This window comes from Marmota marmota, unplaced genomic scaffold, assembly GCF_001458135.2.
Source record: "Marmota marmota marmota unplaced genomic scaffold, marMar, whole genome shotgun sequence".
In the NCBI taxonomy this organism is placed as follows: domain Eukaryota; kingdom Metazoa; phylum Chordata; class Mammalia; order Rodentia; family Sciuridae; genus Marmota; species Marmota marmota.
Genome location: NW_026000037.1, coordinates 42,746,068 through 42,772,501, shown reverse-complemented (window position 1 = coordinate 42,772,501; position 26,434 = coordinate 42,746,068). Strand labels below are relative to the sequence as shown.

Here is a 26,434-nt window from a genome sequence, read left to right as displayed (position 1 = left end):
TATGTGTGTGTGTATGTGTGTGTGTATCAGTAAATACAACCAAAAATGACAAACTACAGACAGAAAATGATCACAGACTGTACCTCAGGTAATAACACTGGGCAAAGAATCTCATTGCCCAATAATTATTTGTCCCAGATGGGTTATAAAGTGCAGAGGTGAGGAATTGTTTTCCACAATTATGTTCCTATTTTTTTAACTTTGAAAGTGGTGAAGTTTTGCGTCACCCACAGTTTGTATCACAGATCCATAACAAATTCCAATTGAATTCACTTCCCCAAGATATTTATGTCAGTAAAGAATAAAGAAGAGGTATAGAATTTCTTGAGCATCTACAATGTACCTAGTTCTGTGGGAAGTACCTAGTTCAATACGTGGGTCATATAAGCTGTATGAGTTTTGACCACATGTCTATTCTCTTAATATCTTGATCTTAATCCTCATTTATAAATTGGGATAATAATTCAATCTGCCTAGGTACATGTAAAACAAATGTCATCATCCTGATACAGAGTTGATAGCTGCTATTTTGTTTGCATACATTATCTCTGACCACCTCCAAAGGAGTTCCACGAATTAGGTTTCTCTCTTATAATTTTATAGAAAATAAAAGTCAAATCAAAATGAGAACTGTGCTCAAAGGAGCAACATCGCAAGACTTGAACCAGATTTTTCCTAGCTTCCGTATTTGGGGTTCTTATCAGACTGTTATAGAACTGTACAATGACAAAGTATTAATACATAACATTATCCCATTAGAGTCATATGACATATATTAACACAATATATTATATATTAACAAAATGCAAATGTGTTTCAGTTGAGTTTTACCTCTTTTTGCATTGTAAACTACGAGCTTCTCTTGCCTCTTCTTGAAAGCCAAAGGTTTTGACTTTTGAGTACAGTAATTTATCTCTTAATTGTGATTCATTCTTTTTCAGAAAAACTCAGACTATTCACACAGTATGGGAAAGAGTAAAAGTTCCGAAACTATCAACTTGGCTTATGTATTAGGTCTTTATATGGATCATTGAATTGGGTAAATCCAAAGGTGAATCCTCAAAATAAATTGAAAATAAAGAACACATTAAGAAGATATTTATATGTATTACACATACATTTGGATCAATTTTAGAAAATGTATAACATATACAAAATTTAGTTAATATTAAATTTATGATTGCTTTATTCCTGTGTAGTAAATTGTAACTAGTTTTGAGAATCAGTAATTTTTCAAATGCAAGGGAAAGATGAATAAGATTAAGTTGAAGTCAAAGAAATAATCTGCATGCTAAATTTTATGAAATAGAGAAAAATGGAAAACATTTAAAAATATCTAATTTTATCTAGGTCAGTTGGCTTCCTTAACTGGTAAAAAGAAAGAAAAATCTATTATATTTTAAAAAACTTAATATCAAAAATTGAAAACAATGTTTTCTTTCATTTTCAAAATCTGACTGCAAATTTAATTGAATATAGTCATATCAATTTTTTTAATTCCTGTAATGAGAGAGGAAAATGTAAATGAATAGCACATGGAAAGCTGCGTATTTTGATTATGTAAATTAAAATTTTGATGTAGAGTTATTAAGCAATTTTCTCAGATGCTAATGTTTAACAGAGTAAGGCTGATTTTCTTTTTCTTGTTTTGACTAATCAATGCACTTTTATAGGATTTTTTGAGACTCTTATTTAAACTTTAATGAAACCAGTTAGTCTCTAGAACAGAGTAATAAGATGTCAATTGCTGAAAAGTAAATAGAATAACTTTAATAGAGAAAGCCCTTTCTCATAAGTGTACAATAAAGACAGTGGAAAATCACCTTTTGTGGGTGAGATGGGAAAACAGACTAAAGCATAAAAATTGTTTTGAATGTAGTAAGTACAATTAAAAGGTAGAATCAAATATGTTATAAGTGCATCTATTTGTAATACATATTATAAATGCAATAAAAATAGTTCATTTATCTGCTTTCTAGGAAACAATTCAGTAAATTCCAGCATTTCAAAAGTAAATGGAAAAAAATATAACAATTCATATACTAGATACACATTACATGTATGAATTAAGTACACAAAATATAGGCATACTTATATCTTTTTACAAAAAAGAAACACTGGAAGTATAAACCAGATGCCAAACTAGACAAATACAGAAGTCAAGAGGAAAAGTAAAATACAGATGAAAATGGGCAAGTGACTTCCTAAAACATAAAATCTTATATATTTTGGCATGCATGTTTTAGCTATTCAAAAATTTTAAAAAATATAAAAAGTGAATGTAAATCTCAAATGAATATAAATAAATTATCCTAGCCATTTATCAATTTGGTGACATGAACTGTTTCCAGGAGACATTCAAACACTCTATTCTATATATCCTCAGTGGTATATATTTTAAGGTCCAGCAAAGGAATAACCTAAATCATAGGTATGTTAATTGTACTATTGTCATTGTAACTTTGAAACTATTCAAATATATCTTAGGATAACATGAAAATTATTTTAATGTATTAATTTAAGTATTAAAAATATAAAAGAAAATTCAGTAAAATATATTAATATAAACTCATGATATCTACATTCTTAAAAATAAATTTCCTATCTCTGCCCATGAAGGTAAGTTGAAGCAATAGAATATCTGACTGGTTGCAAAATGCCAGCCTCAAAAGAAATCAGAGCTTCATGGAGAAATTGCTTTTCCAAGTAAGGGTCAGGGAAAACACAAGTTAATTGCAAGACATCTTGTCATGCTAGAAATCAAGGACAAGTTCAATAATTGTTGATGCTATGTCAAGTGAATGCAAGACCCAGAAGTTAACACCAAATTAGGTACAATATAAACATCAAAATAAATAATGTCTGAAATTGATAATTACACAGAGAACACAGTAAAATCCATAATGAAAGTCAAAAGGAAATGTTGAAAAATATTCTACTAATAAAGTTAACTATTATAAGAACTTTTTACTCTGAAATTGGAAATTAAAGATACAAAGTTCACCCCAAGGGAAGATGATAAAACTCTTACCATTAGGTAATAACAGTCACTAAAAAAGGTGAAGAAAAAATGACAGAATTTTAAAAATCACAATTCTTTTGCCTCCAAAGAAATAATCGATTCATTTAAGGATCATTAGTATAAAACTTTTAGTTGAAAGGTGAACAGAAAGCAGATCTTTGTATAATATTACCCTACACAGGACTTTCTAAATGCAAAATATTGGCACCAAGCAATCAAATGTAATAACACTAAAAATAAAGCCACTGGATATTTTATGTATATAAAATACAGTATGAAAAACACAGTACCTCCTATGGGATATACTTGCAACAATGTATAAAAAACTAATCAAGCATTTATACCTAACTTACAATTTGCAGCCATCATAAAAAACATGTGCAAACAATTACATGAATCCCCAAATCACTAATTACTAGAAAATTGAGTTCTTCTCTTAAAAAGTAGCTGCCATGAAAAAAGTGAAAACGGTTCCAAATGATGAAAATTGAAGTCAAATATTTCATATGGTTATAGGTCAAGAAAAAAATTAATAAAATACATTTTTGTTCAGGGGCAGAGGTTTAATACCGTCTGTGAACTCAATGAATTAAAATTTTCTCATATGAGAAAAATGACACAGTTATAAAAGAGAAAGTCCTTATTTCAAAAGTGTCAAGACACAAGTTTAAAGATTAAACATGAAGTCTGCAATTTACTCTGAAATGTTTCAGTTAAGATGCAGATGTAGATAAAAAAATGTGGCAAAGTGTTCAACACTGGGTGTGTGAATTTCATTCTACTACTCTTGAGATGCTTTAAAATGTTATCATAAGCTACTTTAAAATAGCTGCAAATAATAACTTGTGAACAAAACTTTAATTCCAAGAGATGGGTAATGATTTTTTTTCTGCTTTTTTGTGTATTAGCAGCTGATATCACCCTCTCTTTTGATGCATGAAATGTCCTGATTTGGCCCAGTGGGAATATTTTGCATAGCATTGACCTCAGCTGATTTAGATCAACCTTACACTTAGGTCAAGAGCAACTGAGAACAGGGTGGCCCCTTGGCCACTCTAAGAAATATATTAAAATATATGATGTCCTGTAATCATGGTACTTGGTTTGTTTGGAGTCAAGACATATTCATCTGTCAGCAATTGTTTAGCAATAATAATTGTATTTATGTTTTGTACCTGATTGAAGGTGGAGCCTAGAAAATTTGATGATTAAGATATTGTGGAATTAGAATGTGCCTATGAGACTTGCCTAATTTGAAAGGATCCCATCACAAACAAAATTGACTTTTCTGCTGCCAAGATGCTCTAAAGCATGCCAAACAGATTCAAAACTGAAGATTTGTCTCCATTTGTACATCTTCTGCAACCCCAATAATGGAAAGACAAAGAAACCCTGACATCTGATCCCTTTCAGTTTATACCCTGCTCCTGCAGTTGCTGTTCTGTCTCCTTTGCCTGTAACCAAATTATTCCATGAGTATGAACCATTGGAGTGCTACAAGTTTTCCAGAATCTAACAACTAGGGCAATCCACCTCAGTACATTTACTTCTCTGTCCTTGTAATAACTGCCTTTATTTTTTTAGTGTTTCCTTATTTTCTGGCACAGGTCTATCCTGCCTTATACCTTTAGTCAACCTTTTTTTGAAGGATCTCTAGGTGGCACTCCAGCCCTTTTTGTTTTGTTTTGAGACAGGGTGTCTATAAATCACCAAGGCTGGCCTCAAATGTGCAATTCTCCTGTCTCAGCCTCCAGAGTAACTGGGATTATGGGCATGCACCACTGTGACTGGCTCTAGTTTTTTTTTTTTTTTTTTTTTTTTTAATTAGTAATACATGACAGTAGAATGCACTTATGGACTTTGATATATACTTCTCATTTTTCTGAGTGCACATGTTGCACAATTATATTGGTCATGCAGTCACATATATACATACAGTAATAATGTCTATTTCATTCTACTGTTTTTCCTATCCCCACATCCCATCCCCTCCCCTCCCATCACTTCCCTCTACCTAATCTAAGGTAATGCTATTCTTCCCTAGTGCCCCCCACCCACCTTATTGTGAATTAGCATCCACATATTAGAGAAAACATTCAGCCTTTGGTTTCGTGGGATTGGCTTATTTCGCTTAGCGTGATATTCTCCAACTCCAACCATTTACTAGCAAATTGCATAATTTTACTCTTCTTTATAGCTGAGTAATATTCCATTGAGTATATATCCCACATTTTCTTTATTCATTCAAAAAACCTAACACCAAAAAAAAAAAAAAAAGCAAATAACCCAATCAATAAATGGGCTAAGGAACTGAACAGACACTTCACAGAAAAAGAAATACAATTGATAAACAACTATATGAAAAAGTGTTTAACATTTCTAGCAATTAAAGAAATGCAAATCAAAACTATTCTAAGATTTTATCTCACTCCTGTCAGAATGGTAATCATCAAGAATACAGACAACAATAAATATTGGTGAGGATGTGGTAAAAAAGTAACACTCATACTTGCTGATAGGACTGCAAATTGGTGCAACCACTATGGAAAGCAGTATGGAGATTACTCAGAAAATTGGGAATGGAATCACCATTTGATCAAGCTATCCCACTCCTTGGTTTATACTTAAAATCAGCATACTCTAGTGACACAGCCACAACAATGTTGATAGCAGCTCAATTCACAAAAGCTAGACTATGGAACCAGCCTAGCTGTCTAGCTGTTTTTAACAAAGGATCACTAAATGAGATTGCAGACCAAAGAATATTTTGACATTATTTCTATGCTCTTTCAGTGCACAAAGCAGGATATAGGATTTAAAAAAAAAATAGAAATGAGTTCATATTAGTATGTAAAATTCAAATTTGAACAAAAAATGTTTTCTTCTGAATTTTATTGATTTTATATTAGTGTATATTTCAATCTTTCATTGAAAATGTTGTTTCAAAATTACCAAAATATAATTTTTATAATATACTACAATGTAGATTAAATGTATTAAAAGTATAATATCAATATTATCAAAAATAAGATACCAAGTGAACTTTGAGTTTTCTTTGTTGTTCATGTTTTTTAATTAATTATTTATTTAGGAATGCATGGTGAAAATGGTTGTAAAGTCAAAGCCACATATATTACAAGAAATTATGCGTTCATTGCTATTTCATCCTGTTTGCCTCCTCCCTCCCCATAAGCAAATGTCAGTACATTGCACTATTGAGTTTTTACTGTTATTCAAAAGGAAGTATACCACACACATTGTTCTGCTTTCTTACCCTGCAATATGTCTTATAGATCTAGCAATTTCAAAGCATAAGATCTTTCTCATTGTTTTCATGACCAAATTTAATCACAGAAAATTTTCTCCACTCAGTTTATAAAAAAAAATTGATTAATTTTAAAGTACTAGTTTTCCTTGATTTTTTATATTTATTTTTTAGTTATAGGTGGACAATATATTTTATTTTATATTTTTATGTGGTGCTGAGTATCAAACCTAGGGTCTCACACATGGTAGGCAAGCACTCTACCTCTGAGCCACAACTCCAGCCCCAGTTTTCCTTGATTTTTAACAACAGAATATCTGATTTATTTGGTATTAATTCTGGTGTATAGTGTAAGAATCTAAGCTTTTGGGTACCAGGGATTGAACCCACTTAACCACTGAGCCACATCTCCAGCCCTTTTTATTTTTGAGACAGGGTCTTGCTAAACTGCCCTGGCTGGTCTTGAACTTGCAATCCTTTTGCCTCAGCCTCCTGAGCCACTGGGATTACAGGAGTAACCCTGTGTCCAGCAGGATCTAATGTTTTGAATGTCCCTCAAGTTCTCAGGTCCATTAATGTAAATGTATGAATTTTCCCTAGTCATTTGAGTTTCACTTTTTATCATTTATATCATATAATAATTTCCATTTGTATTTGTTTCTGTTGCTTCAAATAGATTTAAAATAAAAATTAATTATATTTATTTTCCACTTCACATATTTTTGTCATTATTTTTCTCTTCAGAACCAACTACCTCCTTGAAATTTGTGTATATATTTCAATTTTTGTTTTCATCAAAATATGCCTTTAAATGTATCTCTACACAACATTTTCTGTTAAAACTTTATATAATTGTTGTTTGCAGCAAATATTTTTATGTAACTTGCTTTCTTTCATTTAATTATGTATTTAACCTATGCCAAAACTTATATATGATCCAATTTTAACTCACATTCAGAAGGTCTACAGTCATTTATTCAGTTTCCAATCCCCCTACAACCAAATTTATTTATTTGACTGGTTGTTTGTAAATTTGGTACTAATTTTTGGACAATACACTTGAACTGACAGATACAGTTTATTATCTTTATCAACGATAATCAATTTTGCTGTAGCAACACAAAAGGGATTGAAAATAGAGAGTTGTTCCAGATCCTGCTTGGGGTATTGGTGAATGTTCAATATATGGAGCTCATAAGCACTTTTCTAAAACTGAGTTTGAAAATACTAATCCTAAGGGTAAATTGGGAAAAAACAAAGCCAACATTTTTTTTTTTTTTGCCATTTCTCCTATTAAGAAATCACTACTTGAATCTGGATTGACCACTTGATTTCTTTGACCAGCAGAATATTAGTGAATGGTACATAAGCAGAAGCTTAGAAAGTGCCTCTACATTGGATCTTGACTATTTGATGTTGTTGGAAATCCTGCAAGTACCACTATGCAAAAAAAGCATAGGCTGGCCTGACTCCTGATGAGAGACACATAACTCAGCCTTGCATCCAGCCAACAGCCAGCCAACCTCCAGATCTATAAATGAGCCCAAGTACCAGCAGCTGCTGGTCAAGCCCAGACAGGTCCAAAAAAACTTTGCAAGTGAACCCAGCTAAAATTACCTACCCACAAAAATGTGAACTAAACAAATGGATGTAGCTTTAAATCAGTTTTAAGACTGTGTTATGATGCAGCAAAAACTAAATAATATACATAATAAACTATAATATAAACTAATGTAAATTACAAACTATGAACAGAAAACTAACATAGATAGTAAACTACGAATCATATAGATAATAATCTATGGGCCTGTTTTAGTCAGCATTTTTTGCTGCTGGGACTAAAAGATCTGACCAGAATTCTTTTAGGGAAGGAAAGTTTATTTGAGGGCTCACGATTTCAGAGGTCTTAGTCCATTGAAGGCCAGTTCTGTTCCTCAGGACTCCAGGTGAAGCAGAACATCATGGTGGGAGAGTGTGGAAGAGGGAAGCAGCTCACATGATGACTGAAAAGCAGAGAGAGAGTCTTCATGCTCCAGACACAAAATATATATGCCATAGCCACGCCCCCAATGAACCACTTCCCCCAGCCACACCCCACCTGCCTCCAGCCACCACCTAGTTAATCCCATCAGGGATTAATTCACTGATTAGGTTAAGACTCTATCCCAATCATTTCTCTCCAAACCTTCTTGCATTGTCTTACAAGTGAGCTTTGGGGATTTACCTCACACCCAAACTGTAACATGACCTAAGAACTATTTCATCATAATACATCTGATAGTGTTTGAATTCATTTGTGTACTGATAGATGTCTAATTTGTTGCCTTTAAAATTATGCAGTGAACATGACTTCCTTTCTCACATGAACAAAAATTTCTCTAAAGTATATGCTTAGAAGAAAACCCAAGACGTTTTAGGTCTCAAGTTCAACTTCTCTATGTATAGCTACATTGTTTTTCAAGTAATTTCATCATTACATTAGCATCAGAAATATATAAAAGTTGGTATTTCTTCACACCTTTGATATTTTAGGGTTCCTTCCATTTATGATGATATGAATATGAAATAATATTTTAATGTTTTAAATCATCCTTTCTCTGAATTCAATTTAACAAATATATTTTTATACATTTTCACATTATGGCTATACATATTTCCTTTTCTCTCTGAACTGTTAGGATTTAGAAGCCTTTTTTTTTTTCTTTTTGTAGGAGGTATTTTACATAGAACTTTATATAAAGTATATTTCACAGTATACAGTACTATGAACACAAGTAGAATTTTTACATAATTTAAGTATATTGAATGTTACTTTTCTTAATCCAGTGGTTCTGAACCTTGGTTACATAATAAAATCATCTAGGAAGCTTTAAAAAATATCAGTGGCCAGGCTGCCAATCATACAATATGCCACAATCTTTACTTGTCTTGAGCAAGTCAATACCACTCTGTTCCCCTGCTTTTCTTCTTGGCTTTCCACCTCGTCCCCTGTGTATTGGATCTGTTCTCTATCATCCTTTCACCTCCATCTCTTCTGGAGTACTTCTGAAGTATCAGCCTAAATTACTGGGAGATGTTTTCCTCTAATTTTGGTCTACAGAATAGTTGAACTTGCTGTTGTGTTTTTGGTTTTGTTTAGAACAACTAATTCACTCCTGGAAAAAAAAAAAGAGAGAGAGAGAGAGAGAAAAGAAAATCAAAGAACAAAATTTCTGTCCATTGTAGTAGGGGAGTCAGGCATCAGACAATTATAAAAAATGGAGAATTACAACTGTGGTAAATATTTAGAAGTGGATAATAGTGAAATTATTAAATAAAACTTAGGCAGTTGGATTGATCATTAATATCAGGTAAATCTTTTCTGAGTTATTGGTGTTTGATTTGAGATCTTAAAAAATGCACAGTTAGCATAGCTAAGCATAGCTGTTTCCTTTTATTTCTTGTTGTCACTGGAAACATACTACACTATGAGAAATAAAACATACTACACAAGTCATAAAAGAATTATCAAGTATTAAATATTTGATTTTATTGGTGATTAGATCACCAGCGGTGAAGATAAATTTATCTTTTATTTTGTACCATTACCAAAATCCAAAATCCAAGCATATATTCCTTTTTATCATAAATAAGTTGTGTAACAGACAAAAAGTCCAATTTTCAAGGGAACCCCAGGTCTACTACTGCAACAGATGTCTCTCTCCATCCATAAGAACTTCTGACCTATGCTTTTGAAGAAATGTTACATGGGCTATACCTCTGACCTCACTTTAGCTTTTTCATGTAAAATTATGTCATGCATTTTTGCCTAGTACAAATTAAAGATTTTTTTTTGGTAATGCCTGTATAGGCTCTTAGTATTCCTGAAGGGCTTTTTGTTTAAATTTATTGATTGAACATTAAATAGAAAAAATGTTTGAATATTTAGAATTTTCTAGTACATTTCTTCAATGAAGAATCTATTAGTAGTACAGTAGAATTAGAAATGTGACCCATTTGAGAAAGACTTTATAAGATCCTATTGAAGTAAGGATAAGAATAAATAATGATCCTTAAAGTTTTAGAAAAAAGCACTTTTATATAATCAGATCTGGAATCTAAAACAAATGGTTATTAGTGTTGAGCTGTTTTTTAGTTCCAATAACATCCCATCCATATCAGTCAGAGCAATAATACAAAATTTTCAACTTTACAAATTCTATTTTCTATTCTGGCTTGACAGGAATGTTTATTTTCAAAAGTTAAGAATTCAAATGTAGAGTACCCAATTAAATGACTACATCAGGTTTCCTTAATTAAAGATAATGCATTTGTAAGAAATGTCAAGAGAGTATAATGCTCACACCTCTTCCAGATGCAGACAACCTTCTAATATCCTACAAATGTGGCTCCACCTGAATTCACTGTAGATATGTTCTCTTATTTGTGAAACAAGATTGAAGAACTGGAGATAGTTAACCTAATGCTGTAATTGAATAGAAAAGGAAAAATTAAAATGAATCCATTGGCAAATAATAGCCGGAATGAAGAAAAAAATGAGAATGTTACAAAGAAAGCCTGGAAGTCATAAACTCTAGACTTCACTTTAAAAAATGCATGATTTTATTTCAGATTTGGCAAGAGTCCCATTGAACTACAATTTTTATCTAAGCACTTGGGCTTTTGTGTCAAAGAACTAGCAAGCAAGAAGAGAAGTCATCATTTTTAAAATAAGTTATTGCCCCTAATCATACACAGAAAATACCTTAGGTACTCAGTCTACAGTGTGTATAACCTCAGGCGCACCTGCACTTTTAGATAAGGACTACTTCTTTTCACCTATATACATAGAACACATAATATATAAGTACATAACATCTATAAGAACACAAATGTAAAAAAAATACATACTTTCACAATATAATAGACTTTTCTTTTTCTCTCATTGATCATTAAGGAATTTTGATTCCTCAAAAGGAATCTCTTTGGGAAATTTTAATTCATTCAGCGCCAGGACTATTGATATTGAAATAATATTTAAAATACTACTCAGGGAAAATATTCTCTCTTTAGCAGACATGCAGAGTACATTCTCAAAGCAGGAATTTCTTAACTTATTTATAATGGATTTATTACTTTGTTTTGGCTTTTCCACAAGCTTGGGATAATGATATTATACCTTCTCTAAAATGATTTTTTGAACTGCAGAAAAATTGAAATGTCCTCAGTGCTTACATATCTACCAAAATGTTTGTTTTGCATGATGTCCTAATATACATGCACAAATATTCCCAAAAGGAAGATAACTTTACATCATGTTAACATGCCATTCATTATCAAGCAAACCATAACAAAATACTACAAAAGAACATTTTCATCTCCATCAAAACAACTATGTATTATTATATTAAACCAGACTTTCTTCTGCAACAATAGTTGCATACTTGTTTTCAATGATTTATAAGTGATTACAACAACCATGTAGCACAGTTTTTACTATTACTCCCTTTCAAATTCAGGGTATTCTGCATTTTCTGGATAATTTTTTCAAAAAATGTTTCTAATCCTAGCAAAGCAATGAATACTTTTGTTTGTGAATACTTCTGCTAGAGGTTTGGCAATAGTCCCATTGAACTATAGGCTATAATTTGCATCTAAATACTTAGGCAATTTATGTCAAAGCACTAGCAGGCAACAAGAGCAGTCACCATTCTCAAATGAGTTATTGACCCTTATTGTTAAAAAAAAAAAGTTGGTTACTTTCGTGCAATGGAGGCATGGAAAATTATAGGTGGCATCCAAGTGATCGACTTAAGTGCTACTCATTACTCCCTTGGTCAGTTTTCTCTTCCACCCAATCTTGTTTTCCCTCCTTATCTTCTATTTCCCCAAGAGCACTCCATAGCAAATCCCCCTACCGGCTAAAAACTATATAAATCTAATAATAACAATAATAAAGCAATCGACTGTGAAAAATAGAAACAGATTTAGACTGTGTATCTCAACTCTTCATGATTTAAAATAATTCTTACATTGTTCTTGTTGTAACCACATACTGTTTATGATTCTCTAGTATCTTCATTCCATTCCACTTATATGTTTGTACTTCAGAGGCAGGGAAGTTATTTTCCCAGAATTCGCTGTAGCTAGTGCTCTACATATAGTCAGATTTCATCAATGCCTGGAAAGCCTCCAATAAGAAGGGGGCCATTTCCCAGTGGCTGCTTCTGCTGTGCAAAACCAGAGTCAATTCAAACTAAAACGAAAGAGTCTGCAGATTCACTTGTTCACGGCCAGAGTGAAAGCAGCCTGCTAATAGAGGCTTCTTACTGCCTGTGCCTCTGTTTTAGTCAGCTTTTTCACCATAGTGACTAAAAGACCTGAAAAGAACAATTAAAGGAGGAAAAGTTTATTTGGGTGCTCACAATTCAGAGGTCTCAGTCCATAGATGGTTGGCTCCATTCCTTGGGGCTTGAAGTGAAGCAGAACATGATGGTGGAAGGGTGAGGAAAGCAGCTGAGGACATTACAACAGGAGGCACAGAGAAAGTCTCCTCCTCATGACAAATTACAAATGCCAAAGATATGCCCTTAATGCCCACCTCCTCCAGCCACATCCTACCTGCCTTCAGTTACCATCCAGTTAATCCTTTTCAGAGAATTAATGCCCTGATTGAGTTAAGGCTTTCATAACCCAATGATTTCACCTCTTAACATTTTTGCATTGTCTCACACATGAGCTTTTGGGGGACACCACATATTTAAACCATAACAGCCTCATGTAATCCAGAATAGCAACTGTGAATAGACTATGATAACATCCTCTATTGAATTGTTTGGGGGCTATAAATTTAGATGTCTTATATTCAGTTTTCAGGATTTGTATTATAGAATTATTTGCATTTTTATCAATTTTAAAATTGAGATTTTAGTAGCATCAATAAATAAGTTTATTTTTAATTGCACCCAGAAAAAAAAATGTCTGATATTTGTTTCCTTATCACCCGAACAAACACAGAGAGCCAACAAAATTGGTTTGGACTATATAAATTAGTGGAAAGCATTTTTAGAGCATCAGTTCCCAATTCCTGTGCCAAACTCTCTTCACTAAACACTACAAAAACCTCCAGAAGACTTGTTACATGAAATTTTGAGAACAGAAATAAACTTGTTACCATTTTCTGTATTAGATAATCTATTTCAAGGAATAGCGCCATATTTACATGCACTCATGCGCGCACGCATACACACACACATAATGTTTGGGTTTAAAAGTATGTATTACTCAAAAAAGACTTTATGATAAATCCAAATATTTCAAAACAATCTCATATAGCATATAACATTATTTCTTTTTCTAGGAATTGTTTACTTATTAGGACATTTTCAACACTTAAGATAAAGTGTTTGGCTCCTGGTTAATGATTATGGTATTTTATTTCTGCACTTACAAACAGTACATATCTGAAACAGATCAATATATCTGGAGCACACTTTTAGAGAAATTATATCCAATTTCAAATAAGTAAACTTTCCACCTATCAAAAAAACCTATTCACTACATTACCTTTCTGCCATCCTATTCACACAAAACTCCATGCTGCAATTCTTCTATTTAAACTCTTATATAGAAATCCTCTTCCCTTCATTCCACACTCACTCCCAGCCCTTTCTCCCAATAATCATGGCTTCTTTTGGCTTCTGATACAATCTGTAATGACAAAAACAAAATCAGTTCATACAAACTTGGGTAAAATTTAAAACTTCTCAAAATTCATAGGATTTTTAGGCATTAATAAGGTGATATCTGAAGATTTCCAAGGCATGTGTGTTAATATGATATCAGTTTCAAAAATACCTTTCAGGAGGTGCTGGGGTTGTGGCTCAGCGGTAGAGCACTCACCTAGCACATGTGAGGCCTTGGGTTTGATCCTCAGTGCCACATAAAAATAAATAAAATGAAGGTACTGTGTCCGACTACAACTAAAAAATAAATATTAAAAAAATAACTTTAGTGAGATGAATATTGATTGAGAGTCATATATTCTTGGTAAACAACTTTCAAAGAAGAACTTCCCTTTTAGAGCTAATTTTAGAATGGTGTTTTGAAATTTTCAATTTGCAAAATTTTACATGCCAAAGCAAAACATAATTTCCTAACACAGCTACAAAGGCTGTAGAACAAGAACATGGTAGATTGCCAGACCTAGCCTAAACCAAATCCTTAGATAATGAAACAAAATAACAGCCCATACAAGAGAATCAGAAATTTGAATTCCCAAAACTAAGAAATCTTTGCTTGGGTATAATTCTAAAATATTACTATTGTCCAGCAAGTAACGAGAATCAATAATAGTTGCTAGTTTTTATGCAGCTCTTATCAGCTCAAAATCTTAAATATAATATTATACTTCACAGTTTATTCATATTTCACATCTATCTTCTTTAAGCATCCTGTATTCAGATTCCTTAGCATCTCATATCAGTCCAGGCAAGGAAACAGAAACCAGTCTGGTTATTTCAAAGAATAGTTATAAGTGGAACTGGCTATAAAAGTGATTAGAAGGGTCAGAGATTAAAGAAGTGGTAAGGTGGGCCCATTTCTGAGGCTGCTGCCTTGGCCACAGAGTGCTACAGAAATGCTGTTAAGGCAGATAAGCAGGCAGTTAGCAGCCCACACTCTGATATTGCAGGAGCCTGATGTCAGCCCTCCCACAGTTGCTGCTGGCTTGCCCCCAGTGCTGGAGCCAACAGTCACCTCCCCCAGCCGGCTATGCATAAATAGTATGGTTCCTCCTCTTCTCAGAGTCCAGTCTACTTCAAGTGCTTCACGCTGGCAAAATCTAAACAGGCATCATCTGGCAAGAGAGAATAGGAAATATAATTTAAGTTTCTAGCCCCATATAACACAGGGGAAAATGAGTATGAAATTGAACTCAAATGAATCTTTGGCACATTCATTTATGCACTATTCCTAGAAAGTACAATGCAATTATGGTGGAGCATTTGCTTTGGAGGCACTATTAATACATAGAAGTATATTATATACTATGAGAGAAGTGTGTGAAGCACTGGTGTGGTCATCAGAAGAAATATGCTAAGGATACAGTTGGGTTGCCGTACATTGACCCTCAGGTCCTTTCATCAGCTTTTATTTTACACTCAAATAATTTTACATGTTAAAAATAACAAACAATATTACAAGCAAATTTGTGTCCAATAATAACAAGCATTCAATTGATCCTTAAGTATCTTACCACTATTTGCATTGAGGCTGCTACAGACACAAATAGAACCTGTAATACAAACTACTGGTGGTTAAATTTACTAAAGTCTTCTGCTTAAAATAGCTTTTTTGATCACAGACCCTTGCTATATAAATTAATAATTTCTAAAGCACATAAATGATTGCCTTTGGTGTACTATAAACAGATGCATGGATTTCTAAATAAATTCCTTAAGTAATATTTTTATATATGAATATAGAAATATATATTCAGTATACATCAAATATACATTCAAAATATAACAAATATATATTTAAATTTATGTGTGTGTAGAAGAAGAGGTATATGTTGAGGGAATATTTATATATTGATATCTGGAGGTTAAGTTCACATTAAGGCTACATGTGAAACAATTGCTCCAAATCAGAATGCTGACCAAAGACAAATCTACTCTATATGTAATTTCTCTGGCTTTATTGAATTGAGTAGGGCATTCAGAGTTTTTTCAAAAATTTCAATTTACCTTATAGAAAATTCTCCTCACATTGCTACTCTAAATATAATGTTTCTCATAATTCCAGTCTCTCAAGTTTGAAAATGTTCTTTTCCTGAATTACTGTTTTTAAGTGAGAGATATCTAATAACTTGTAATAAAATCATTTGCATCTTTATTTTATATTCTATTCAATTTTTCCATGTTAATCTAATTATGTTCATATATTACCTAATGCTAAATCTTCCTTACATTTTAGGATAACTACAGGAGCATGTTGTATTAATCTTCTTATGCTCTGTTTTCATAAACAAATGTGTTTGGGGATATTTATAATTATTTTGAATTAACTTGAGACATTGTATTTCTAATATTCTTATTCTGTTGTGGAATCAAAGATATTACTCTGAAAGAATATGTTGAGAAATTTATTTTTTTCTGTTCTGGGAAGAAATGATGTTTGCATAGGAAACTATGTTACTTGAAGTTGTCTGGGTCTGGTGACTTTAAAGGCAATAATTTGGATGAAGGGTTCAATTTAACTATCATTTACATTTTTTGAAGTCAATAGAATATTCAAGTTTTTTACTGTTTCATGGATCAATTTTGGATATTTTCATTTTCTGGGATTTATTGATTCCATGCACAAAACATTAACATATTAGTAGTATTTTAATGCAATTTTTATGAAGATATTTAAATTCTTTTTAATATCAATGCTTTTCATGACTAATGTAGTTTTTTAATATCTGTTGCCTTATGCTAAGTACTGACAAAAAGATCATACTTTGAAGTTCTAACCTCCAATATCTCAGAGTGTAACAGTGTTTAGAGCCAGGGCCTTTAAAAAGGTAAGTAAGTTAAAATGAGGCCACTCGGTGAGCTCTAATTGAACCTGACTAGAATTCTTGTAAGGAGAGGAGATTAGCACCAGCAGAAGAGACCCCCAGAGACATGATCAAACAGAGGCAAGTCCATGTTAGGATGCAGTGAGAAGACAGCTCTGGACAAGTAAAAGCCCTCTGGAGACGCCAGACCATTTGACACCATGATCTTGGACTTCCAGCCTCCAGAATTGTGAGAAAATTTATCTCTGTTATTTAAGCCATGATTTTATGGTGTTCAATGATGGCAGCCCTAGCAAACCAACAGGACTTGTATTAACCAGACTTTCCAAATTTTGTTATTTTATTGTTTCTTTCCCTGGAATCAATTTTTGGTTTAATGGATGAAATCTACTTCCGCTCTTGTTTTTATTGTGTCGTGTACTTTACATTTTAAATTGTTTCAGCTTCTTAAAGTGAACAGTTATATTTTCCTAAACTTTCACATTTAAAAAATATATACTTCTAGCTCACTCCAACAGTTTATTTATGTAGTCTGTGGTTTGTATACATTTCTAAAATGTATAATCTCAGTGGCATTTTGTTTAACCTCAAGAGTTAACTTGTCATAGCTTTAGATGGATATTTTGTTTGTTCATTCCTTGTTACCTATTTGTAACTAATTTCTAGAGTATTGCAAAATGCATGTATTGTATTAAAGTACATGTAAAGTAAAGTACATGTCTTATGTTATTTCTAAGAAATAGCATTTTCCTTGTAGCTAGAAACATGGTTTATTTTGAAATGTTCCACAGGTGTTTTATTCATACAATATCCATGCAACAAACTTTGGTTGAGTAATTATTTGTGTGTGTATGTGTCAAAATCTGAGCAAGGCAGGGGAGAGTATCATGGACACAAAACAAGGTCACAGTGATGGTGCTTACATTTTAGTTGAGAGACAGATAAATAAAAGTAAGCAGTCAGATAAAAGAAGTTCAATTTATAATAAGTGCTAAAAAAAATAAATGAGGGATGAAGTACAGAATAGCAAAGAGGTTCTTCTTGAAGTAAGGTAGTCCTGCACACCTGTAATCCCAGTGACTCAAGAGGCTGAGGCAGAAGGATCATGAGTTCAACCCAGACTCAGCAACCTAGGGAGACCCTAAGCAATTCAACAAGATCCTATCTCTAATAAAATATATATTAAAAACAACGGGGAGGAGAGTGGGGAATGTGGCTAAATGGTTAAGTGCCCCTGGGTTCAATCCCTGGTAGAAAAAAAAAAAAGGTAATCCTACAAGTCTTCTGTGAAAAGATGAGACTATGTAAGACACAGAACTGGAGAAGAGTTAGCCCTGAGAATACTGTTAGTTGTGTGTAAGAGAAGATGATTTCCTCCAGGAAAAACAAAGCCAGCTTTTGCCTATGAAGAGCAAAGGTTGACAGCATGAAACCTTTCCTCTAGTACTGGGTGGGGGGGGGGTGAGTGGTATCTTTAATCTAGGCAGGATGATTTACCTTTTGGTGGCCTGCTTCACCTGTGGCACTCACTGTTCTGTCTCTTTGGCTCTAATGCCAAATCTGCAACTCTCCTTGGAAATAACATCCTCCTTATTTCGAGAATTGTATGCACAGATTTAATCTGAGAATGATGTAACAAATAGAGATCTGCCACATAACCTTTTTCTTTGGTCAGCCTGCAGTATCTCTGATAATAGAATTTTTATGGTTGTACTAGGAAAATTCAGCTTTCAGAAAGATATCAATTTTCATTTCTATGAGGTTGCAAAATTCTTGTTTCTCATGAGTTCTCTCTCAAGTTGATAGCATCTGCTTCATAGCTTTCTGAATTCTTGTCTTTTCTGGCTTTCTAATGGCACCTATCCAGCTTGCTAGTGCTATTATGAATTTATTCTCATAATTACATTTTCCTTGTCTTTTTCATGGGATTTGGAAAAGGAAGGTAAGTAAAAACTTGGGATCAGTCAACTTTGTATTAGAAATCCTAGAATTTATTTCAGAAGTATTCACTATTTTAAAACGTTTTATAGAATACACAATTTTGAATATTAGTGTATTAGTTTATGAAAACCTTTAAGAATGCATGTTACCTGCATAGAAGAATCATTTTTTTATTTGTATTACTAGCTTTTTTTTCCTCCATGATGTTAATACAAATTTCTATTTCTGATATGAGTATAAAAGTGGCATGTTAGTTAATTATCTAATAAATAAAGTAAATGAATAACCATGCAGGATAATTTGACACTTCATGTGATGCATATAAACAAAATAGAAGTTAGCCAGGATTAATTATGCCTCTGTTGTAATCTAGACTCTACGTGTACATATTAAACCAACTCAGTCTGTCAAGTACCACATGGTCTCATTCATAAGTACAATCTAAAAATGTTAATTTTAGAATAGGAAGGGAGTTACCAGAGACTGGGAGAGATAGGGAAAGTTTGATCAATGGATACCAAGTTATTTTAGGATAGGAAAAAGAAGTTCTCTTCTTTTTTACTCTTGCACAGTAGGATGACTATAAAACAATAATAATGTACAGTACATTTTTAAAAACTAAGAAAAAATTTGGAAAATTTTACCATAAAGAAATGATAGGTATTTGAGAAATAATAAATATTTGAGAAGACAGATATGTTCAACTTTACATAAACATTACAGAATGAATACATATATTGAACACAAGTTATCTCAATAGGTACAATTTTTGTTTTCATGTAAAATTAAATGTTATATTTTTTAATTTAAAAATTTTTCAAAACATAGTCTTATTATTGTATTTCAAGTATGTTATATTGTTTTCCTAAGATCCCAGAGTTACCAGCTGGCCTAACTAAGATTGGATTTACTTATTCCAATTCTTTGTTGCCCTCTGTTTCTACAAAATTCAAAACCCCTAACAAATGAGGCTGAATGTTATTGGACAAAATTATCGGTGTTAAGGAATGGGTTTACAGACTGTGAAATACATGGACATGGAAAGAATACATTATATTCTGACAGAGATCAAAGAGGGAGAGAACAGATAAGCAGAGAAGCAAGGCTCCAGCTAAGCAAGGGTAGTTGCCACTCATAGCCATGAATGTTAACAGAACCACTTCCACACTATCATGGACTAGGTGAGAACTCAGTGGCTCTAGCTTTGTTGCTATGAGAACATTGGTTGCATTTGTTTGTTTTCTATTTCAGGATGCAGATTTCTCACTTTGGTACTTCAAATAGTCACAAGAATAATCAGTACTTTTCATCATTCACCTTTCCCTTGGCCTAATGTAAAAAAAAAAAATGTCCTCGATAATATTTTATAGTCTTGATACTTCACTTAATTTTTGACAATATATTTTGCCCAAAATATGAAATGTTGCCAAGGCAACATAGTAACTTCTCCTGGTCCAAGGTATCTGCTGTGCTTTAAAAAGTTCAATTTAAAATAAAATAATTAATAATAATAATAAGACAATGTAACTGAGTTTTTGTTCAATTTCTAAAATATTTTAGTCCCACTGAGTTCTATTAAACTATGTTATAAAATTTTTAAATGTGATTTCCAAAATATTCTAAGTGAATAATAATATGCCAGACAACTAGGCACTTTGATAAAGTTGGTATCTAAGACTTTCTTCCCCCTACCTAACTGCCACCCTAAAGCACCAAATTTCCCACAAAATTTCAGCGTAAAGAAACATATTTGAAAAGAATAACCAAAGGAAGTTTCACTGGGATTCTAAAAGGGGTAGGAAGAAGATTATCAATTCAAGATACCTAATTTAAAAATGCAGAACATTTTATTCCCTCAAAAATGTCCATCACCACCCCCTCCGTCAACTTGCCCCAAATTTACAAAAGTAATGATTGTAAAACAACTCTATTGAGGACCACTGTGTATGTAGTAGTTCAGTTTGATAATCTGTGTACTATAAAATCATGTGTAAGACAGTCTCCTATAGTTAACACACAATGTATTTATTTTATTGTTTCAGACCACTGATAGCTTGGACTAAAGACATGGACGAGAATATATGTTTACATATATTATATATATTTACACTATGAGGCTCATATCAATGTTTCCCCCTCTGTTCTTTATCCCAAGCTTTGGAATAAAGGGTGTCTTTAAATGTACATTGTTCCAATCTTTAGTAGAAAATTAAAGTGAATTCAAGTCTGAAAAAAAATACAAAAGAAAATGGAAAAATAGAATAAATACACAGCAGTTAAACCAGAAAAAATGTCAAAAAGGGATAAAACTTCTTAGAAATTTCTGAAAAATAAACAGTACTTGGGAAAGGATTTCATCTTCTCTCTCTCTCTCTCTCTCTCTCTCTCTCTCTCTCAAACACACACACACACACACACACACACACACGTACGTATAAGTGGCATACATAAGAAATATGTCCTCCTCCGAGAGATGGCCTAAGAAACTTTACAGTAAGGGCTGGGATTTTGGCTCAGCAGTAGAGCGCTTGCCACTAGACGTATGGGGCCCTAGGTTCACATGTATGAGACAAGTGCTCTGCCACTAAGCCACAACCCCAGCCCCGATATTTCACTTTTATTCTAACAGTTTTTCCTTCATGAGTTGTGACATTTTATTATTGGTTTTTAATACATTTAATATTTCTGTTGATTAATCTGACTCTTTACTCATGACAAAAGAATCCCCTTTCTAAATTTGATTTGTCTGATATTAGTGCAGTTGCAAGAGTTTTCTTAAATCTTTTCATTCTTTTACTTTTAACCAATATGTGTCTTTGTGTTTCAAGTATATTTTTATGAAGCACACATGGCTTGTTTTTGCTTTTTTCCTAATCCAGGAAAATATTTTTCTTGAAATATCCAGTCTCATAATTTGATATAGGTATTTCTGGGTTTGGGTATAATTTCAGCATCATGACTTGTGATTTCTATTTGTCCAGACTGCTGTATATTCTTCTGTTCCCATTCCACTGCTTTTGTATTTGAAGTGAAATATTTTTTAATATTATATTTTATCTTCTCTGGAAATATTTTAGCTATGCCTTTTTGTATTTTAGTGCTTATTTAGATATTAAAATGTGAATCTATAGTCACTGGTTATACTCAAAAACTATTCTATGCACAACTTAGGAAATTTTTGATGATCTATATCCATTTTCATTATCACCCTTTTGGCTTGTTTCATGTATTTTACTTCACCTATTTTCAAATGCATGTTTATTGTTGTTAATACTTGAATAAAAATGTATCTTTCATGAGACTAATACAAGTACATCAGATAGAATTAAAAGATCTGTCTACTTAATAACATACGTACTCTTCCTATAGTTCTTTATTTGTTCCTGTAAAACTTGGTTTCCATTTGATATTATTTCCATATATCCTGAAAACCCTCTTTAGGCACTTCTTATGTAACAGCTTTACTTTTTTGACAAAGTTTTTGCACCTAATACTTTTCGGTAATAACTTTATCATTCATTTCTAAATGGTAATTTGATTAAACTTAGAAATCTAGTATAAGAGTTGTGGTTTTGTTTGTTTATTATTTATTTATTTTATTTGTTTTAATTAGTTACACATGACAGTACAATGACCTTGACATATCATACATTTGAATCAGGTGGGATATAATTTCTCATTTTTCTGAGTATATAGGCTGCAGAATCACATTGGTCATACACACACACACACACACACACACACACACACACACATTAATGATGTCTCATTCTATTCTGGCCACCACTATTTCTTCTGGGAAGTTAGCTTCATTCACTTAGCTGTTTCCCTAAAGACTTTTAGTTCAATGTGTCATTTTTGCCAATGATTATTTTAAAGATTTTTTTTCTCTTTGATGTTAAACTGAAATTGAGAGCCTAGATATGTTTTTTCATGCTATTTTTCATGATTGGGATTTATTTAGTGTCTGGATATTTTCCACCAAACTTGAGATAAAGGCTATTATTTTCTGTAGATACTTTCTGTCCCATTCTCTCACCCATTTTCTTCTGTGATTCAAATTTCATGGATGTTGAATTGCTTCTTATGTAATGTGTTGTTTGGGCTGGTTTTATTTGTTTCATATCCTTCTTTTTTTCTCTATTATTCAGATATAATAAATTATAATCATCTAAGACCTAATCCAGTAAAGTTTCCATCAGTTAATATACTTTTCAACTATAAATTTTTCATTTGATTCATTTCTAATTTATATTTTTACTCCTATTTCCCAAGTCTATATAATTGCTTAATATTTTCATCTAAATTTTTTTTGCTGATTACAATTCTGAGTCATCTTGAGTATTTTTCTATTTACTGCTTTTGTCCCTGAATATTAAGGATCACATATTCATTTTTCCTTTTATGTTTTATAATTTTCTGTTTTTTATTAATTATGATCAGGATGCCTCATATAGCCTGTATTTTCTTCCTCTGAAGAGTATTAATTCTCTCTTACTAGTCAATCAAATTATGTAAATCAGCTTAGAATTACAGAGACTTGATTTTATATTTCATTAATGTTTAGTTTAACTTTTTCAGTTTTTTTCTTAGTCCAATGCAAACCCCTTAGTTCTGTTACATGGCGTTTGCTATTAAGTTGTGTCTCTTCTGAAGTTTCTATGGAAAACACAAAGTATTTATATATAACCTCTAACTTGACTGAAATATTCTGTCCCTTTCATTATGCAGAAAGTGGGATGTATGCCTAACTCTTTCATCATCAAGCTACTGCTTTTCTGCTGAGCTCCTAGGCGTCTTGCCTACACATTTATATTTAGGGGTCAGGCAAAAATGGACTTCTTTTTAAATCCTATTTCTGAGTCTTTCCTCTTAAAGACTGAGGAGAATCACAGAAGAAAAGCTTTATAAATGTAGATGTCAGTGAGATTTTTTTCAACTTTCAAAGATCAAAATCCACTAGTTTCTTTTGTTGTTGTTGTTATTTTTGTTGCTGTATCCTCAAAAAGTTTTACACCAATCCAGAGATTATACTTTTTATAGGTGGGTCAGGGTAGGGGGGGGATAGTCCAAACAAACTTCTCTGCTTTATTGGGATTGGAATTATATGTTATTTTTCCAAGTGTGATCAGCTTTTTCTTGTAAAGAGCTCATATAATTCAACACTTAATGCTAAAAAAATGCTTCTAAGTATTTTAGCAAAAGAAAAACAACTTGATAAAACATCTAGAAACTTACGTGGCAATTGTTTAAGTGGAAAAATATAAACATACTCTATTAAAGAGTACTCTCTCAAATACAACAACTAACATAATTTAGTGAGTTATTTGGATAGAGGGTCAACCAACAAAAGTCTAAAAAATTCTGCTATATAAACAGATATAACTAAGGAAATATTATTTTTAATATTATTTTTGAAGTTATCCCTATTATAGTAGCCACAAAAATTTCAGTATACCAAAATGCTAATATAGCTTAAAAAGTGCTAGACTTACCTAAAAAAAATTTAATATTTTTAAAGTATCTGAAAGTGGTTCTGCAGAAATAGAAGTAATATATTTCTACATGTATAGGTCCAATATTGTAAAGATGTGACAAATTAATCAATAAACTATGTAATGGTATTTTTATAAAAATTATCAATCAATGAAAATGAATAAAGTCTTAAAATCGATTCTTATATCTGTGGAAATTAGTAAAAGGCATAGAAGATTTCTAGCCATCTGAAAAGGATGAATTCTATGAGCAATATTGGGTAAGTTAGCTTTCTACAGGTGAAGAAAATTTACATATGCATATGTCATCCTGTAAATGAAAATACACTACAATTTTGTCAAAATGTAAGTGTTTAAAATTATTCAACAAAACACTAGTGATAAAACATAGGAAAACAAAGAAGCCCCCAAATAAGGTTAAGACATATTTGACTGCATGAAAATGTAAATCACTTATGTGATGAAGGACACTTCAAAATTTGCAAGAAAAATGAAAGGCTAGGAAAAATATCTCCTTTTATATAGAGATACAAGTATAGGTATAGATATAATTATATGTGATGTTGCTTTGCCAATACGTATCTATACTTCACATGTGAACATGCATAAGTAAATCCAATTATATATTAAATATATATTATATACATACTTCCTTACATCCATTCTTGCAATCTCATTCAGAACTCTTAACTTGTTCCCAGAAGAAAAATATATGCACTGTCTGCGTTTATATCAGCTTAAATGTGAACAAATAATCCAAAGATAAAACACAGTTAATTAGTGAATTAGTGAATGTGAAAAAGTGCTAAAGACAAAAAGACAAAAAAATTAAAAAAAAAAAAAAGAAAGAAAGAAACTTGGGAACTCTAAATCAAGACTCCAATGTAACATGATTTTTTACCTACCAGACAGGCAACATATTTTTGAGAGAGATATTTGTCATTGATGAGAGTATGAAGAAATTGGCACATTAATACCAATAATAATATAATAAATTGTGATGTTCTTTCAGATGGCACCTCAGTGATATTTATAAAACATGAGATGTTCCTGTCTCATGATGAAGCAATTCCTCTGCTATCAGCACTTTTTCTATGGATGATAACACACATTACAACAATGATTAGTCAGGGCAAGAAGTTAGGCACTACTATTATTTGTGACAAAGCAGACTAAGCAATCTTTTACTTTAACAAAGTATATCTTCGAACATGCAAAATATTTTTTAGTATATACCAAATGCATAGAAAGTAAATTCCATAATCTGTGATCAAATATAAGTGTTTCAAATCTCATTTCTGTGAACAAACATTTAATTGAGAAGGACATAAGTATTTTATTGATACCCCTGTAATTACCTAAAAATAGATCTGGTAATAGGATGATTGGGAATTGAGAATGAAAGGAGAATAAAGAACTTTTCAAACTAACAGCAAGTACTCTTGAAATAAAGAATAAATAAAATACATGTAGCTCAAAAGTTGAGGCACATGGCCCTGATTCAATTCCCAGCACCACAAAAAATATAGAAAATGAAATAAAATAAGAGATTTTTAAAAAAGGGGAAAAGAAGCATTCACTGTGAACTTAGTTGTTTGCTAATTTTATGTGGTGAGAGGCCATGTTATACAAACCTGGCTTTACAGAATTTATTTTGGTGACTTGGATATGCATTAGATGAATAATCACAAAAACCAATTAAAATACCTGATGGAGACTAAATTTATCCTTGTTAATTCAGGGAGAAGAATAGATAGCACCTGCAGATAATTTACCTTTTACTTAAATATAATAGTCTTCAAAAAATAGACATTGTCCTGATTGCCCTGTAATCATCCTCTAATGAAATATGAAATCTAGGAACTTTATCTCCTTCTATTAAATTTTAAGCACTGTCAAATGCCCATACTCTTTCCTCTGCTGAAGAGAACTGGTTACTATAACAACCACCTAGCAGTATTACTAACCACACATAGGAAAACAAAACCCACAGCCTGAACTGCAGAATGATTCTGTGCTTATTTAGAATCTGTCAGAAATATATTAAGCAAGAAAGAAAATGAAAGAGGTTTGAAGTTAGAATATTAATCCACAAGTAAGATTAAACAAAATACAGGACAGAGGACACTGAGGAAGCTGCTAGGGTCACCCCTCCTCCTGCTCTT

The 26,434-nt window shown here is 32.2% G+C and overlaps 1 long non-coding RNA gene across 3 annotated transcripts; it reads right to left on the bottom strand.

Moving 5' to 3' along the window:
- Window positions 1-6,065: 6,065 nt before the first annotated feature.
- On the bottom strand, window positions 6,066-25,283 carry LOC125619400. Of its 3 annotated transcripts, XR_007350929.1 has the most exons (6): window positions 25,175-25,283; window positions 14,169-15,123; window positions 13,833-13,976; window positions 10,633-12,646; window positions 9,311-9,442; window positions 6,066-8,290 (listed from the first exon to the last, which is right to left on the bottom strand). It is a non-coding gene; the product is annotated as an uncharacterized LOC125619400 (long non-coding RNA). The 3 variants fall into 3 exon arrangements; XR_007350927.1 differs by lacking the exon at window positions 6,066-8,290 and having other exon boundaries at window positions 9,186-9,442; XR_007350928.1 differs by lacking the exon at window positions 6,066-8,290 and having other exon boundaries at window positions 9,186-9,442; window positions 15,024-15,123.
- Window positions 25,284-26,434: the final 1,151 nt, after the last annotated feature.